The sequence below is a fragment of the Desmodus rotundus genome, chromosome 12 (genome assembly GCF_022682495.2).
Source record: "Desmodus rotundus isolate HL8 chromosome 12, HLdesRot8A.1, whole genome shotgun sequence".
Taxonomy (NCBI): Eukaryota; Metazoa; Chordata; class Mammalia; order Chiroptera; family Phyllostomidae; genus Desmodus; species Desmodus rotundus.
The window spans coordinates 63740356-63759832 of record NC_071398.1 but is presented as its reverse complement, the minus strand read 5'-3'; positions in this window follow the sequence as shown (position 1 = coordinate 63759832).

The window sequence follows — 19477 nt, the reverse complement described above, 5'->3', positions numbered from 1 at the left end:
CAAATGAGCGGTGAGCACTGTTCGTGGTTCCATCCATAGATTGTCACCAGCACCATGGGAACAGCACCCAGAAGTTTCCGACACTGACGTAGAATTCTAGGGCAGAGCCTGGGAACCACGACATGACCCCACGCTGTGTCACGACCTTCTGGCAGACAGGGGACATCCTCAGCACATCCTGAGACAGGAGACGCTGAGCACGGCCACTCCTAGGAGTGGGGATAACTAGGGTTCTGGCACAATGTTTGGTGTGTGTTCTGTGGTGCATAATGGACTTATAATTCAGACAGGAAACTAGAGAACCCACCATGTAGTAGGTGCTCAGAAAGTTGTATCACTTGACCAAGTGACCGGCCGAATCCCAGAAGAGGAGAAGTCAAACAGCAAAGGGGTTTAAACCAGCCTCCTGGAGGTGTTCAGGGCGGGAGATCAGCAAGCAGCCTGCTCACCTGTTAGGGAAAAGGAACGGAAACAAACAGCGGAAGCATTTAGCACTTCGGTAAACACCATGAAGCTGTTGGGTTTGAAATAACACGACTGTGCTGTCTCATTAGAGGTTCTAATGGGAACAGAAGGGAAATACGCATGGCCAATTTCCTTTCTCTTCTTGTCATTAGTAATGCGTTTTTAAAGTGGCCAGTAGGGTGGTAAGTTATTTTCAGTCACTATGAGTTTGATCATTCCTTCTTTCCTTCCTTCCTTCATTTATTCATTCATTCAACAAACGCTCACCGTGTCCCATAGGCCAGGCGCCGATCCAGGTGTTGGGATTAACAGTGAACAGAGCAGAAAAGAGACTCAGCGCTCCTGCAGCTCACATCTCAGACAACAAGGACGTTCAAAATAAACCACATAGTACAGGCTCGGCCCAAATAACGCCCCCCTTTATTACAAAACCTTTTATTGCAAAATTATATGATTCTATTCTGCGACGTAACAACATCACACTCAGCACACCACATGGTACTTTAGATGAAATGTTCAAATTACTGTCCATCTCGTGTGAGACGTTCACGCACCCTCCCAACCGCACTCAAGTAGGCGTGACTTCTGCCAGGCCCTGTACACCAGGTGGAGACAAGGAGGCAGGGAAAGGGGACATGGAGGGAAATTGCAGTTTTAAACAGGATGATCAGGACAGAAAGCCTCACTGGGAAGGTGAAACTTGAGCCGAAGTCTGAGGATAAGAGGAAGCACGTCAGGCAGGCATGTTCTGGGAGCAGCCAGGACACCGTGGTGGAGAGAGCAGAGTGCGCCACCGGGAATGAGCAGCCTGTGAAGTGGGCGGGAACCAGGGGAGTCTCAAGAAGCCTCAACTGTTTCAACTGCCTCAACGGCTGTGAGAGACTGAGCAAGATGAGGACTGAGAATTGACTGTTATTTAGTAACACAGAGTCAACCTAGAGCTTGATACAAACAACTCCAAAGGCTTGGGGTGGAGTGACTGACAGCGTGGCTTCCGAGGTTTAAGAGAAGAAAGGAAGAAATGTATTCAGCGAATACAGACAACTCTTTGCAGGAGATGGATTCCAAAGGGAGTGTCCAAGGGGGAGAGTGTAGCTGGAGGTGGCTGTTTGTATGCAGACAGCATGGTCCAACACAGAGGAGAAATGGGTGATGAGAGGTAGGGAAGAACTGCTGGAGAAAAGTCCTCGCGCAGGTGGACGGAGCTATGATGCCGACCACAGGGGAGTCCTTTGCAACAAGGAGAGCAGGTGCAGGCAGGAGGGGATGCGCTGGTGGGAGATGGTGGACATTTCCTTCTTAGTGCTTCACCCTTCCCAGGGAAACAGGACGTGCGGTCCTGGGCTAAAGTGGGGGGAGGGGAGAGGTGATGGGGGTATGAGAGGACACATCCCTCCCCGGTCTCCCCTGAGGATTAGCTGAGGTGCCACAAGCCCAGGGCCTGGCAGGTAGGAGGGAATCGTAAATACTAGCACCTTTCCCTTGAACTGAAAGGAATTCCTCTACTGTCTGTGTGATTGTCGTTAATATAACAACTTGATTTTTAAATTACACATTATTATTATACTTTATGTTCAATATTAAACATTACAGAACATGCAGAAAGTATAAAAAAAATCACTTGCACTCTCTCCCCAAAGACTGACGCACATCCTTCCAGCCCCTTTTCCTAGGAGAATATATATACTTTTTCTAGGGGGATATATATACTTTTTTTGCCTGAAGCCTTTTTCACTTCACATTGTATTTCACTATTTTTCCACGTCATTTGTTAGTGTCCAAAAGTGTGATTTTTAATAGTCCTACAGCATTCCATCCCATGGCTGTTCCATCATTTATCTTAAAATGCTCCCTGTTTGGGGCATTGGTGTTAATACCAATTTTTCTCATGTACAGCTAACACTGCAAGGGGCATCTTTGGCAGAGAAGTCTTTGTACTCTGATGCGTTCTCTAGGAGAAGTTCTAGCAAGGGGTCCGAGGAGACGGCCATTTGTTAGGCTCTTGGTCCGTACTGCCCAACGGCCTTCCAGAAAGGTCGCGCTGACTTACATCTCTGCCAGCAGCACCGGAGAGCGCCCTGGCGTGGCCATTTTTAAAACCTTTGCCAAAACTCCATGGACTGATTACTTTAATTTGCATTCCCCTGGTGGCCTGTGAAGTTCAGCTTCTTATCATATGTTCACATCATTTGCATTTCCCTGGAATGCCTCTGGGCAGAGGAGTTTGGTTGGAGGAAAAGCCTGTCAGAGGAAATCTTTTATCTTATTTTTTTAATGTATCGGGGTAACGTTGGTCAATGGTATGTACGTTTCAGGTGTATAGCTTTGTAATACAACATCTGTCCTGTCTTTGACTCCCTCGGCCCCTCCCTGCAGCGGCTGCAGGTGGCTGCTGATTTTCTGTGACACTCCCCAGATGAAGACCCCGGCACTCCAGAGGCCACTGTGTGGGTGACACCATCTTTCAACCCCTTCCTGCTCCTCGATGACACGTCCCTATCAGGGTGACTCGAGTGGTTTCTGCAGGATTCATCCCAAATCCCAGGAGACCCAAAGTCCTTTTTAATATTCCACAAAGAGAGAGTTTCATCCCATCCGTGACCTGGCAAGCAGGAGCCACGCAGGAGCTGAGCTGAGACTGCAGACAGGGCGCTGAGCCCCGTTCCCCCTCCCACCCCGTGTGGCGTCCGGGACCTGACGTGCTTGAGGCGAAATGTTCCTCCTCTCCCGAGGGAAGGAAGCTGAAGCCACTGCAGTGTTAACACTGTTTTTGTTTTAATGCTTCCCCCCAAAATATCTTTCACACCCATTTTGTTCGGTTGAGACCCATCTTGTCCTTCTTCATTCAGAGCATCAGAGATCCTGCAAACAGAAGCTTCACTCGAAAGGGAAGCTACTCCAGCAAATGTCTGGGAAATAGAAAAACTCCTTTTTTAAACGGCTTGTTTTGTTAGAGACGGCTCCACACTCACTTGGTCTCTTTTTACACACACACACCTACACAAAACCTACACAACACACGACATCATACTACGCTCACGAACAACCACACAGCCCATCATGGCCACCACACCCCCAGCCCCTAACATACACACCCCCCTCCACACCCCTCATTCCAGCCCCCACCCCCCAAACCACGCGTGGTCGTGTGACTTCCGTGAGGACGAGGGGCCTGTCCTGCCTGCACTTCCCATCACAACAGGCCCCAAAGCTGCCCCCGCCTTGTGGGGAGGGTGGGGAAGGGGAAGAATGTGCCCAAGCCGGGGCTCTGGGATGAATCAGAGGAATAATTAGAAATTAGCGAGTCGTGTGTGGGGCAATAACTATAGTCCAGAACAGGCCTGGGACGTGGCCTTCTACCCGCATGCTCGTGAACGTGGCCCAGGGGCCTTGCCATCGGAAATAAGGCTAGTCCCTGGCAGATGGTCAGGCCGAGACAACAAGAACCTGGAAGCATCCACCCTTCTAATTCTCTTCCACTTTCCTCATTTAAAGATGAAGAAAAACGTGAACGGTAAAGCCTCAGAGGTATAAAGGAGCTACAGCCACATAGCTCTGCTAATTGGAAAGAGCAAATTTAATCAACAGCGGTAATCAGCTGTATGGGTTTTCTGTGGTGAAATTTTCATGCTGCACCCGTCACTCCCTCTCCTCCTTACCCATAGTGTTCTCGGAGACCAGGGCTATTTTTAATACCTGCCTTGGAAAGACATCATTTAGAAAGCAAATCTGCTACGAGCTCCCCCAGCAAGGCCGCCCCGAGCCAAATCCACACGAATGGCCACGGGTCTGAGCTGTGGGATCATCTGTGCCTCCGTGGGTCTTCCCGTCAGTTTGGGTGACTGAAAACGGTTTCCTCTTGCCTGGAGCTGTCAAGGCTGAGTGACTGATGCCGAGCAAGTTCCTTCAGCCGTGGAGAGTTTTCTGAACGGTGGTAGAGGCATTAGATGGCAGCCGCTGAGCTCTTGGGCTCTGGGCTCAAATATGACACTGTTTGAGTCCTCACTGCACTGGCCCGAGACGCTGAGCACTTGTTCTGTCTCCTAGAGCCTGAGCCCGATGGATCCTAACGGCAGAGGCCGCATGGTGGGTGGAGGATGCCTGTGAGGCTGCAGCACACGGCAGCTGCTGCTGCTGGGAATGAGCTCGAGCTTCTGCAGGTGTACTGTCCAGCAGGTGGGCACATCCCAATGGAGCTCCTCTTGGGCCACAAGGGGAGATAAGGAGAGGAGCGTCTAGCTGCCTAGTTTCAAGAAGGGGAACCGTCATGTGTCAGCTGCAGTGACAGACCAGCAGGAGGCACCAGAATTTAACTCCACCCGTTCCCAGATGTCAGTGGCATGAGGCCGTCACCTTGAGGGCCAGTGACCACGTCCCCGCCCTTCCCAGAGCTCCCCTAAGGAGATCCTCTTTGTCTAGTGCAGCTCGTTCCCCCACCAGAGAAGGTCTCCCTTCTCCTTTACACTAAATTGGCAAGTCGTTATTGTAGTAATAATGCCCACGATAACCAGCGATCTGTCTTTCACCGGTAAACTGTTGCTATGCGCTTGGCTAAGAAGGCCCGTGCTGCCATAACCTGTAAGTGCCGGATGAAGCACAACAACGAGACCGGAAGCGATAATAACGACACCTGATGCTTCCATGAGCATTTATTTTGCAAGTACACAGCTGCTCTCTGACCTCCCTGGGCCAGGAAATCCTCACATCATGCTGTTTGTTCTGTTTGGAATCCTAAATTCTCAGGTCACGTGTCCTTTTTGAAGTCTTTGTGAGTCTTCAGTCTCTGGTGACAGGCACGCCAGGCAGAGCCAACCTGGTGGGAGGGGGGGCTGTTTTCTTTTGGTTTTTCCCCCACAAACATGTGCCCCTGACCCCAGAGAGGCAGCTTCTTTATTACGGCCGTTTATTGTTTACCAGGCACTGCAGGTGTACACGGCATTTTCTCAGACACGGAGACAAGGTCGCTGCCCCACGTGCGGGGAGGTTTATCCAGCGCTTCATCTACCTGAGCTGAGCTGTCGGGAAGCAAGGCTGGCGGGCGGAAGGGATGAGAGCGGTGTCTGAGAGGTCAGGTGGAAGGAAGGCTTTCTGAGGAGGAACCTGAAAGGGGGGAAGTCAGGTGCGTGAAACTTGAAGCATCACTCCAGGACCCTGGAGAGGTTCAGTGATGTGCTGTGTTCCAGCTTGGGGAAGAGAAATTCTGCCCACGTGCCTTGGAACAGTCGGAGACAAGTAAGTGGAAAGGCTAAGAAGAGACAAATGCTCTGTTGGTCCTAAGAGCCTCTACACCAGTCTGTACCTACCCCCTCCCTGCCCTCCTGCAAATTGTCTTGTTTTCTTCTGTTTTGTTTGGGGAGTGGCTGTGGCAGGGAGACATATTAGTCAGTTTTTAAAAAATGTGTTATTATTAATTCACTGTGAAACTTAAACAGATTCATTTTCCTCCTCAAGAAGGGTAATTTTTCGGGTATATGGGCCCCTAATCTTTAGCCACACTCTGCCACTGGTCAATCACTCCTCTTCTGTCCTGTCTCACCCAGGCCAGCCCTGATGGTACCTCCCAGGCCCTGTGCGCTGCCATCATTGATGCTGCCTGCATCATCTGAAAAGATGGACAAATCCCCCCAGAAGCTATAGACCCACAGGGTCGAGGATGTGAAAACACAGTGAGGTTGGGGCCAAAGCTGCCCTCTCCTGTGGGAGGAGACAGAAGGTTTGGTGATGCGAGACATTCCTGGGTTCCCACCTTCTGGAGCAAGGGCTCAAATTCTGGGAAGGCTCAGAGATGCAGACTTGCCCTGGGCTCGGAAGAAACTGATCACGTCCTTGGCATGGGATTCTTCCTGCTCAGAGCGCAGGGCTTAGTCCAATACCAGGCAAGTTTTGCAGCCAGAAACAGATATAAATTTGGCTGAGCAGCATTAGCGAAAGCAAAATAGATTCTGTAATGTGTAGAATATGCACCAGATGGCTCTGCTTCCTACCAGTCATGTAAGACTAGTTCACAAAGGCTGCTGCCTTCCACCATCCCCACCATCCCCACCATCCCCACCATCCCCATCCCCACCATCCCCACCATCCCCACCATCCCCATCATCCCCACCATCCCCACCATCCCCACCATCCCCATCATCCCCACCATCCCCATCATCCCCACCATCCCCATCCCCATCATCCCCATCATCTCCACCATCCCCACCCCCATCTTCCCCAGCATTACCACTATCCCCATGACACCCACCATCCCCATCCCCAGCATCCCCAGCATCCCCATCAAATCTTATTAGAAGCCCTCTGGTACACAGCGTTCTGCAGAGCATGCTGGGTCTGGATGTCTAGTTATGAACATTTCCTACCTTCCTCCCCGCTTTCCCTCCCTCAGCCTCCATGCCTCAGCGGTGTTTGTGGTCTGGGTTATGGTTTCCTCCATGCTCTTCCCCTGACCTCCCCATCTGCCACCACCCCTCGCCCTGCTCCTTCTTCCTATTCCCTTCCACTGTCTGAACCAGAGTCTCTCTCGAGAGGACCTCACCCCTCCCCGCATCAGAATTCCCCCGCAGTGTGTTCACAGACAGGTGTCGGGGAGCCCCTCCCCCATGCTGACACGGGAGGTCTCATGGTGGCTCACAGTCGCTTGCACTTTCACAAGCTCCCTCGGTGATGCTCATGTGCCCCAGACTTGGAGAAATGCTGCTCTCTGCTCTCCCCTTCCTACGAGAGCCAAATGCTGAGTTTTTTAATCTCCCCATTTTCAGGGGGCACAGAAGTGATGCCTGTCACCTCCAGACCTGTCCCATAAGCTTCCCTCATCCCCTCCCATTCCCGTCCTTCCTGCTGGCTGGAAGGGGTGACCAGAGAGCAATCGAAGCCACAGGCTTGATTTTAATAACTCCAGGCTGGAGTTTCAGGGCTGAACGTAATGCTTATGTTACTCACCTCAGAGTCCGGGTCCTGCCCCCGAGTTCAAGGGGCTCAGAACTGCTCAAAGAGGAATGTTAACCCATCCGATTACTTTCATTTTTATGGACAAGTCCTTTATTTTTTGCTTGGCCCTTCCCTACAGCTCCCGGTCTTGGAATCTCATTTAATTTCATTTTAAATTCCACTGTTCTCCTGCCTCCTTTTTGTTTCTCCCCCACACAGATTAATGGAAGGATTAAATGAATTTCACTGCCCGAAATGTGAAATCATTCTTCAGAGACAGTGTGGGCCACGGTGTGTCATTTTTTTATAAGCAGGGTGCTGGACGCCTTTGATTTCAGGAGGCATTTGGTAGAGTCTCTTTTTATCTCCTGGAGGACGAGATAAAAAACGTGGGCTGAATGATAATGCATTCAGAATGTGGTGGGGGGCAATGGCTAGCAGCCCACCAGACTCCTCCTTCGCAGGGACAGGAGCAAAGCTGCCCCCAGCTGCACTGCCTCTGCACGGTGAGCTGCACCTACGTCTCAAGTCTCTGGCCCGGCAGGCGAGCGGAGGTGATGCCTGCCATGTCCAGGCCCCCCAGCCTCTCCCACGGGCTCCTCCAAGCTCCTGCTCTCCCTGCTGGCTGGAGAGGTGGCCAGGAGAGCAACATGAGCCACGGGCTGAAGCCAAAAGAGCAGCCCTTAGCCTGGGCCCCTGACTGATGGTGGGAGAGTGTCCTGCTTCCTGCAGAAGTGGAGCCTCTCTAGACTATTACCTGCAGAGGAGTAAACACGCATACGGGGGCGGGTGAAAGGGAGGGTTCCAGTTGTAAAATCAACATGCAATACAATGATTAATAAGTAATAATGCAAGAGTAAGCTGCATTCTGTGCACTGACAATTGGCAACTTACCGTTGGCTGCGCTGTGCGTGGTGAGCCTCTGCGTTTTTGTGGGGTCTCGACACTGAGCTCCCTTTCCTCTAACGCACCGGGGTAGCTGGTGTGACAGCCACTTCCAGAGATCCGTGACCGGAGCACCAACACTGACCTGGAAGGGCGCCTGGGAACCGCAAGGCCCTGCCTTGGACGCTGACGCAGGTCATTTCAAGATGAAGCCATGGAACCGTCCTCACCAGACTTAAAGACGACACCGTACTGAGTGAGGTAGTCGGTCAAATTCGACAAGGTCTCAAGGAGCTAAAAGTACCAGGTAGTATTTCCCGAGCACTTACTATGAGCCAGGCCCTGGGTTAAGTGCTTTCCACACGTGATCTCACTGGACCCTTCTGATAATCCTATGATGTAGGAACATGGTCTCCCCTTCCGAGATGGGAAAGCAGAAACTTTGAGAAAGTAAGGACAGAGCTGGTAAGTGACGCACTGAGATGTGAACTTGGACTCTGGTCTAACCACTGTGCTGAGGTTGGCCTTGAGTCCAGGTGTCTGGGACAGTCCTGATTATGCCTGTTGCCACAATGTGATTATTAATAGCAATAATAGCACTCCTTTTGCTCTGAAAAGTGTCCTGATTTGGATGGTAAATAATATGGTCACCTAAGCGATTCTGCCCAGTCCGTAAAACTGACAAGATGAGATTTAGGGGAGATCAATGTGGTGTTCCACACATCAGATGCTTCTTGACTACGTCACATTGGATTTTTCTTGATTACGTTACATTGAGCCCATAGTACCATGAGGCTGTGACAATGGCACTGGAGACTTACATGCTGTCATCAGCAAGGGTGGCGAGTCCAGAACCAAGTCCGAAAGGGCCCAATCGTACGTGGTGCCAGACTCTTCGAGAACGCGTTTGCAGGGGGACCCTGGGCCCTGGAGCCCGCCCCGAGGCTGGTGTGGACGCAGCATCAGGAGGCTAAGTCATCTGAGGACAGGGCGAGGGTGCAGTAGGCTCTGCCTGGAGTCAGGCAGACTTTAGGGAAGTGTGAGCTGTCCTCATATATCCCAGTGGCTGCCGCGTGGGGGAGGGATCAGGCTCATGCCAGGGACTCCAGATGGCAGGCCCGGGACTAGGTGGAATGACGAGGAAGCAGCTCCAGCTCAGCTTTGGGAAGAACTTTCTAACAATCTGAGCTGTCTGACAATATGCCGGCTTCTCAAAGGATGGCGTGGCCAGTCCCGGGTCTTGTCCAAGCCAGGGCAGGCTAGACCCCAGCCAGAGGCAGCAGGGTAGCGCCTGCCCCGGGGGTGGGATGAACCAGACAACCTCAAGTTTCCTCCTCAACCTCTGGGACTCCAACAACAGGAATAGACACAGAAACGGGCACAAGACAGGGTGCAGAATTTATTCAGGGTGTGAGCAGAGGAACAAACTACATCCTGGGTTGTTTTTTAAAGGCAAGTGGACAACGTCCTAAATCTGTGTTTTGAGTGGCTCCATGGTCCCTCACCAGCTCTGAGTTACTAGACCTTCTCAGGCAGGTTGGGGGCTAGTCATAAATGGTTCCGCCAGTGGGAACAGGAGTTGGGGCTTGTGTCTCAGCCAGACAGAGGAGCTCCTGCGTCTGCAGGGCCTAGGATTGTTGGGGGAGAGGTCGCACCAGCCCTTGAGGGGGAAGAAGGAAGACAGAGTAGAACCAGCCTTTCCAGGGACCAGAATAGAGAGAACTGAGTTTGAGAATGGAGAAGTTTCTTTGTTTGGGGTAAGAAGTTTGGGGACTGGCAACTACGGCGTGGGATGGGCACCAATGCCCAGCTCCAGCTGCAGAGCTTAGATTAGCTGGCATCCCCTACCTCCATTCTCCCTGTCACTGTGATGGGCTCAGAGTTGACATGTGACTTAGGCTAGTCCAATCAGACTGAACCTCAGGGCTCTGCACCCTGGCCTTCTTCCCTGCTGGATGTGTTAGCCTCTTCAGATACTGGAAGCCATCAGGACCAATGGGGGTGAGGCTTTTGGTGTGAGAGTCTGGCCAGCTATGGGGCTGAGCTGAGCTAAGAAAGGGAGAGAAAGATACAGAGTCCTGTATCTTTGCATTATCTGAGCGCCTGGATCAAGCATTGCCTGAAGCTTGGGCTGCCCCTAGATGTGTCAGCTGCATGGGCCAATAAATTCCCTTTGTATTTAAACCAGTGTGGGGGATTTTACTGTTGTTACTTGCAACCAAGAAACATCCTAATTTCAAATTCTGCCTTAGCACGATATCCTCAGCCCTCAGCAGCGCAAAGGGCAGGATGGGTCGGCACGTCTGAGCAAGGGCCAGAAGGCTCCTGTGTGCTGGGAGCCGCAAGTCCCGTGGGTGGTGAGATGAGGGAGGGAGAGCGAGGCAGAGGCGGGACAGGAAGTGACGGAGGGTTTGCAGAGGGGAATAATATGCTCTCACCTACATTTTATATGGACCACGCTGCTTGTTCCAGGGAAAACTGACGGGAGGTGTGGTCCGGGCAACTATGAAAGGATGTGCTCGCCTTTGTTCTATTCCTGGGCTGGTGGGCGACCCCTGGGATGCTCTCAGTGACCCTCACCTCCTGGTACTCACTCCCCTTGAGTGTGGGCTCGCCCTAAGGACTTGCTTCCAGCCAATATGATATGAAAAAAATGATGAGATCTCACTTCTAAGATTAGGTTACAAACAGACCGACATCTGTCTCACTTACATGCTTGCTGGCTTGCTCTGGTGTGAGCTCCCGGTGGAAGGATCTGGTGTCTCCCGCTAACACACAGCGAGGACCTGACACCTGCCAACAGCTGCCTGAGTGATATTGGAAGGAAGTGGGTCTTCTTCCACCCGAGCCTTGGGCTGACTGCAGCCCTGGCCAACACCTCCCACGCAGCCTCGCGAGGGACCCGGAGCCACAGGGACCCAGCCATACCACACAGGCATTCCTGACTCACAGTAACTGGGAGATAATAAAAAATTGTTGTTTAGAGTCACTAAGTTTGGCGGTAATTTGTTACATAGCAACCGATAACTAATACACGTGGTAGGAGTTAATGAAGTATAAACGCGGCACAGCCAATTGGAATTTTGTGAGAATTACCAAAGAATCGCTGTGAGTTCTTCTCTCAGATGTGTCACGACTCACTCAACGCCTTCAGATCTGTAGTTCAATGTCATCTTCGCACTGAGGGCCTTCTTGGTCGCCCTTTAGAAAATGGCACCCCTCTCTCCTCCACACTGGTTTCTCTTGAACACTTCTCATGCTCTGACACACCAGACGCTTTGCTTACTTATTTTGTGTATCGCCCTTCTCTCCCATGCCCAGCCCCTCTAGAGCGTGGGTTCCACGTGAGCAGGGACATTTGGTGTTCTGATCACTGTATTTCCAGTGCCCGGGATCCTGTGGCCCACCTGGAACGCAGTGGGAGCTCAGAAACAGCGTGCCCACGTTTACTCTGTGCCTGAGCAGGACGGGTAGGAACAAGAGGAGTGGCTAGAGTAGACTGTATTATCCTCTTCCGCAGCACTCCACTGGCACAAAGAACGAAGAGTGTCCATCAAAGGGAACCACAGTGTCACCGGCAGTGAGGGCTCCGGAGCCTGGGAAACGAGCAGCACCAGAGGATGTGCAGAGACGAGGGACTGCAGGGGAGCCTGGAGAAGCAAGATCCGAGGACCTCAACCACCCTGAACAACACTCTCTTTTGCTGCATGTGGCCTGGTGCACGGGCCCCTGGCCGCCTGCAACATGGCTGAAAGGGGTCAGGCCTGAGTGTCCACTCCGCCCACTGAGTGGGCGTGTATGTGGGGCTGTGGCAGCTAACACATCTTTGAGCTGCTACCATGCTCTGTGGTATTTCTTATGTTAACTAAGGCCTCAACCTCCCAACTTCACATAGAGAAATCAGCTCTTACTTGTTCAAAATAATGTAGGGGCAAGGCAACAGAGCTAAACTGGGGAAGGGAAGCATAAGCCAACAGAGAGTCCGCTAGGGAGCTGGGCTGTAGGCTCTTAATCTGTGGTCTTTTGACTGAACACTGTCGGCTTCCACTTGGGGGATAATCATGCTGACTTTTCCTCTGTTCATAATCCCAGCAAACTCTTCCTTAGGCTCCAGTTTCCCCACCCCACTGTGTCTGCTTCGGCCTGCAGTGAGTAAATTCTAAAAAGGTAGCACTTCTGTATGGACACGCTCCACCAGCACATAGCTGGGCTGGAAGCTGCTGCTTTTGTGCAAAAACCAAAGCAAACCAACCCAAAACAAAAACACCCTTTCCTTCAGCCCCACTTGCCGCCTTGGCTCGGCGCCTCTGCACAGTGAATACACTCACGTCCGTGCACCGTGGCCCAGACTCCAAGTTCTTTCCCTGTTTCATCTACAAACACGATATACCTCCAGAGTCAAACCCCAAACCATCTGAAGCCCAAGGGGAATGTTGCATGGGGTCGTTCAAGATGTGGCCCGGAGCCACAATGAATTTAATGTAGAAAAATCAATGGCATACAGAAAGCCAACAAGAAGCCCACACATTTTGTAGAATACACCTTAAATCAGTCACTGCAGCTGTTTCTGAGAAGGGGGCCGGTGAGACAGGATGGCTTGATTTTTATCATGTGCATCTGTGACTTATGGAAAATAAAACGCAGATGGTGAGCCTTAGCTGGGACGCCGTGGAGGCCAACGCCAGAGCCCGGCCGCGGGTTCCTTCCACGAGGTGCAGTACGTTTTAGGGAGTGCTCGTCACAGAGCAGGAGGCTCGGCCGCTCTCAGTGAACCTTGGCCTCAGCTTCACTGAAGTCTGAACGACGGAACACTTGCAAGTGTCTCCACACAGGGAGTCTGGCTGGGAGCGGAGCCCCATGGAAGCGCTGCTGACAGGGTCCAGGGGTCCAGGGTGGGCAGGGCAGGGAACGCGGCCTCACTCGGGGGAATAGGCAGCCTTCACCCGGCCCGAAGGTTCTGCACGTGAAAATGATACGGGGTGGCTGCTGGCCAAGCTGGTTTTCTTGTGGCCATCTGTGCTACAGAACTTGCACCCAGCTGCCTTTGGGCACATTGCTTCCTGGCATGGGGAAGCCAGCCCGCTATGCCTGTGCCCTGCGGCTGGCTTCGGGCGCGCCCTGCGGTCTCAGGGCTGCTCCTGAGTCAGCCCCCCCCCCCGCCCCCCCCCACCCCGGCAGGGAGAAGGCAGGAACAACTTCCAGCAAATTATTTTTCTCCTACTGATACAGTTTGTCTGTGGCTGTCTTCTCGCCTCCCTTTGTTTGGCTTGCCCCTACTCCCTCCAGTCACCCGTGATGCTCCCTTTCACAGTCATCTCCCCAGACCACCCTTGACCATCCACAACCCCTGGCCTTGTCCTGTTTATAAACTCCCAAGCCCTCACCCTTGCGACTGGGCAGGTTTCATTTTAATGCATCATAAACCCTCCCTGCCGGCTCGGCCAGAGGCATGAAGGGCTCTGTGACCGCTGTGGCAACACTGTGACACCCTGTGCCCTGCTGGCTGCGGGGGCATCGCTGCATGCGTGTGTGAGCGTGTTACTGAAATTTCAGACTACAACTTCACGCGGTCCTGCTTCTCCCTTTCCTCTCCCCTCTTCCTACTTCTGAGCATTCCCTTTTTGAAATAAATTACTCCATGTAGATTTTTCTTTTGACATTTATTCTACCAGAGAGGGGATCACTGTCACTTTTGACTTCCAAAGGTTACTAGCATCAAGTTCAGGAACCAATTATTTCCTCCCCCTCCCTTCTTTTCTTGTTCCAAATGACTGAATAGCTCAGCCCTAGTTTTCTGGCTCTTTCTTTTTTTAACACTCAAGAATTTATGTAGAAAATGCATAATATAAACTCAACCATCTTACTGTTTTAAAATTTATGGTTTAGTAGTGTTGACTATATTTACATTGTTGTGCAACAGATCTCTAGAAATTCTCCATCTTTCAACACTGAAATTCTGCAGTCACTAAACAACGCCCCCAACTGCCCGCTCCCTCCCTGCAAGCGCCGTTCTGCTTCCCGTCTCTAAGACAGCGACTGCCTAGGCGCTTCATAGAGGTGGCGCCATACAGGATTTGTCTTTCCGTGACTGGCTTATTAAACTTAGTGCAATGCCCTCAGAGTTCACTATGTTGGAGCAGGTGGCCAGATTTCCTTCCTTTATAAGGCTGAATAATACTCCACTGCATGTACATACGACAATTCCTTTACCGATCCACCCATGGACGGACACTTGGGTTGCTTCCACCTCTTGCCTATTGTGAACAGTGCCGCAGTGAACGTGGGTGTGCAGACTGGCCCTCTCTGATACTGTAAGTACATTAAAAACATCCAGAAGGCACGAAGAGCTGAAAGGAAGGTGTTCCATTTTGCCACAATGACAAACAGGTCTGCTGCCTACCTTGCCACTCCGGAAGCTGCTCGCTAGTGTGAAAGTTATTTTGCATAAAATTATCTATCCACTCAAAGCTTTCAACTCTATTTAAAGCCCTGATTTCAAGTTTGACATTTTTTCAGCCCTTCAGAAGTTTTTATTATCTGAAAGTACTCAGAAATGTCTCCATTCATCTGGAATCTCTAGGATACTTTATTCTCGAACAAGGCTATCCCATAATTCACAATACTAGCCAAGTGAGTGTTGAACGCTCTCCCTACCCAGCTGTAGCTTTTAAAACTAACATATTTTTATTTGGTGAAATTAAAAGTCGGTTTTAAGAAGGTATGTGTGGGCAGAAGTCCTCCTTAAAATAATCCCCAACCCTTCGCTAGTGGGGCACACGGGCAAGACGACCTCCCATGGGTCACGCCAGGGTCGTGCCAGGGTCATGCCAAAGCCATGCCTTTGCGCCTGCTGCTTTCCCTGGGCCCTCTCTCACTCCAGATTGCATGAAACACAAGCCAGTGCAGTAGGTATTGTTACAATGTAGGATAACCTTGACTTTTCTCTGGTTTATTTTTTTACAAAGGCAAATCATTTGCACACTCCAGTGTTTTAACTATTAACGACACAGATTGCTTGCAAGACCCCTTACAAATGAGTCCCCACACCAGTGTGAACGCACCGTGGCTGAGAGCTGTGGCCTGAACTGGTGACACTCCAGCTGTTCTCCGTATGGTGTATTCAGCCCTGTGAGGGGCAGTGAGAGCCGTGTTTGGGGTTCCCAGGTCCTTCCTTCCCACGTGGGAAAGGCAGAGGAAGAGGAACAGGACTGAGCAGCAAGTTCCCCGAGGGCCTGGGGGATCTTGAACTTATCACCAGGCTCCCTGCAACCTCAGTTATTTGGGGAGCCCTGAAGGAGAAGCCCCAGGTCTTTGGAGCTGGGGTAATGGAGCACTGGCTGATGCTGGCTCAGTTAGTACAGTTTAATGGTTAAAACATGAACTTCAGAGGCAGACAAATGTGGCTTCAAGTCCAAGGTCTGTAGCTTCCTAGTTTAGTGAACGTGGATGAGTCATTTAACCAATCTGGTCCTCAATTTTCTCACCTGTAAAATGGGCTTGAAAACAATCTATTTGAATGTGAAAAACATCTGATTTTTTCTCTATCTAGAATCCCTTCTTCACCCCTTTCTTTCCTGTAGGTAACTCATTCCATGGGGTTCAAGGGGCCTTACCCCCACTTCATCCTCACAGTCACAGGGAAGGCATGTGACCCAGGTCTGTCCCTCAGAGAACTTCATCTCCTGGCCAGAGAGTTGCATTCAGGGAGGAGCATATGATTCAACTGGCCAATCAGATCTTTCCGGTGGGGCTGTTGAGGAAGACTTTTTTTCTGCTGGACCTGTGTACTGGGAGGATAGGAGTGGGGGGCTGCAATAGCCATCTAACTATCATGTGGGGTACGCCAACATGATAGATGAATGGAGCCAAGTAGAAACAGAAAGTCCTGCCGTCTCTTGGTTCCTGGTTCCGGCTCTGTCTGACAGCAGATCCAGCCTTGGATTCCCCAACAAACTCCCTTTTTTATTTAAACCAGTCTGAACTGGGTTTCTGACATTCGCAGCCAGAAGTCTGGACTAGTACACCACCTCAGGGCGGTGGTGGGAAAAATGCCCGGAAGGGATTTAAGGCTGGGTCACGGTGCCTCCTCTTCCTCTCCTAGGACAAGGTAGGGCAGGCTGGGCTCAGTCTTCAGTCCCAGAGCCAGTAGAAGCAGAGACTCTTCCTCCTCCTCCTCCTCCTGTGCATGTGGGGGTTGGGGTGTGCAGACCCCAGACTCCTGTCGCCTCTCCCCTTGCTCCGTCAATGTGCAGGGGACCCCAGAAACCCTTGTCCTGGTGGGAAAAGCACCAGTGATAAGTGCAGCTCTTTGACTTAACAGCTCCCTCACTCTCTCCCTCTCTCCTCCTCCTCTCTACCCCTCTTGTCCTTCTTACCTGGTCTAGTTGGCCCATTGTTTTGGGAGGTTAAGTTCTAGATGTGGAGGCTGATACTCTGAAGTCAGAGTTTCTCACAATGTAACCCAGTGACCATAGTTGTTAATATAGATTTTGTGGGTTGAAAAAGATTTCTGTGGACAAATCCAGAGTTATTGAGTTTAATGGACTGTGGAGTTACTTTATTTTCTTAAAATCAAATTGCCTGTGAACTGAGCCTCCAGCCCAGCAGGCTGATGGGAGAGTCACCCTCTCATCACTGAGTAGTCTGGCCAGTGGGCCAGGCTCTCCGCCCTTAGGATTCTGATAGCCAGCACCCTGCCCTCGGGGGGTCGGGATGGAGCACTACCAACAAAGGGCTGGTGGTGTGGCCCTGTGGCCCGTGTCAGGCTGTGGTTCTGTGCGGGGCTCCAGCACAGGGAGCTCAGCGGAGGCCGCAGCCTCTGTGCCCAGAGCCAGCCTCCCCACAGGCCCCTGTCAGGTCCTGGCAGCCCCAGTGGGACCTGGTTTAACACATCCGTGTGCCCGACACTTAGCACAGGGCCCGTCCTCTCCAGCACCCCCAGTAAGTGCATGCGGATGGGCAGAAATAGCCCCTGCTTCCTCCTGGCTCTTGTCCCCAGAGCGGCAGGGCTGACAGGCAGGGCTCAGACCAGACAGGACAAAACAGAACATAGTCACTCGACCCAACACCGCCCCCATTATCCCCTCCACCCTCTCCACATCTGGCCAAGTGGCCCAGGAAGGGGCAAGACCTTGGAACCAAGGGGAGAGGGCTGCTCCTGCCCCCTTCCACCTGCCCTCCTCTCCACTCATATTTCTGTCCCTTCTGTAGCCCCGATTAATGGCCCTTCCAACATGAAGCCATTTGCACAGGCACAGCTGGCTGTGTTCCTCCTCCTAATGTGGCTTTGGGAATAAAGCGATTTCGGTGGCAGAGCAGGCTGTCGAGTAGCAACGGCACATTAATTTTGAGCATGTGCAAAGGTACAAGTGGCAATTCCGAGCTTAGACATTTTGTTTGTAGAGAACTGAGACTGACAATTTCCCCCCAACCCCTCAGCCTTCATTCACCTTTGAGTCACAGAGCATACGGGCTGGCGCCGACGGCTTGGCACCCGTGATGGGATCTGCCAGACACAGGCTTCTGCAGCGTGGGGACGCTGCTGCCTCAGATGCTCAGATCGCAGACCGGGAGGGGCCGGGTGTGTCAGTCTAATCCAGAGCCTTGTTTCAGGGGGTGGCTGGCTCTGAAGCCCAAAGACGTGATTGAAGTCAGGAAGGACACAGCGTTAGTGGAGCAAGGAGGAGCCAGGGCGTCTGTCCACCCACCTGCCTCCAAGAGCTTCCTCTGCATAGAATCCCTTCTGAGGACCTGAACGGTCTAGAGTCTTTGACCTGAACTTGGCCTGCAGAAGTGGTGGGGCCCCAGTGAGTCAGCTTCTCCTCAGGCTGGGCTGCACCCAGCTCCAGGAGTCCAGGTCCCGATGACTCAGTGGCTCTGTGGCATCTGGGGCTGCCCTGTGCCTGGGGCCTTGCTCGCTGGGTGGCAGGACCACGTCTGTGCATTGACCTCCTCCCTCCTCAGCGGCCTCTCCAGCCCCCTCCCCTGCTCTCTGCTTTTAAGAAAGTCACAGCTCCTCTCCTGATGGGTTGGACTGTGGTCCTGCCCAGAAGCCTCTGCTCTGAGAGCCTCAGGGATCATCCTGTCCAGTGTGCAGTGCCCAGGAGGAAACTGAAGCCAGAGAGACCACCCTAAGGCCACATAGCTGGGGCATAGCTGACTGAGGTTAGAACTCAGGACTCTGGACCCAGCATTCTCCAGGCAGGGTGTTTCAGAGTGGGGTGCATGGACCAATTGGCTGCAGAATCATCTGGGAGATTTCTTTCCCATGCAGGTGTCTGAGGCCACCCGGACCGACTAGAACAGAATCTGAGGTGGGGAGGGGGCAGAGATCTGCTCTGATGCACCACTTCCGGTGAGAACCACCGAGGCATTGGCTGGATGAGTCGTGAAGGGTGCTGTAAATAATTGGTTGCTAATAATAATTAAAGCACCCGGTTTGGGGAACCATGTGCTTTTCGCATAGAACGGACACAATGACGCATAACAATTAACTTCCTCCACGCGCGCCCCGTTGACCAGCCCTCCACCTGTGTTGGGCACCTCCTCCGTGAGTCTCCAGGAGGAGAGACTTGAGGGCACAGCTTTGGGGACAGGCAGAGCTCTACCTTCTACTCTGACTCTGACCGTTTCCGTTTCTCATGTGTAAATTGGGAATAATAGTTCCTACCCCTCAGAGTTGCTGGGAAGGTTAAATTAAATGTCCTAATGTATGCATATCAGACCAAAATGAGTGGGGAGGGGTCCGCAGCTCCCTGCAGCCTGCAGCAGGACGCATCCCTGCCTGGCTTGTCCCCTTCCCCACTCTGATGAGAAAGCACCTTCATGGGCAGGGTTCTGGAAGAACTGCATTCCCAGGGGGCTGTGCTTCACACAGTGCCTACCCCCAACCCCCGTCAGGGCTCAGTGAGCAGAAGTGACAGCATTATCCCCAACACTGTACCACCTCTCAGCCTTTGGGGACCTTGGCGGAGGCTGGGACCCTCTCCCCTCTCTCCCTTTTCCATCACAGAAGTTTCTGCCTCAGCCCCGAATCCACTGCAGTGGGAGCGGAGGTAGAAGACCAGCTTCGGGATAAGTAAAAGACACACACCTGGCTCTGGAGAAGCTTCCAGCAAGGAGAGAAAGAAGGCTAAGCCCAATCACTTTTTGCACCATCACTTTCATGCAATTCCACCCCGCTCTCTGGAATGCTGCCCACTCC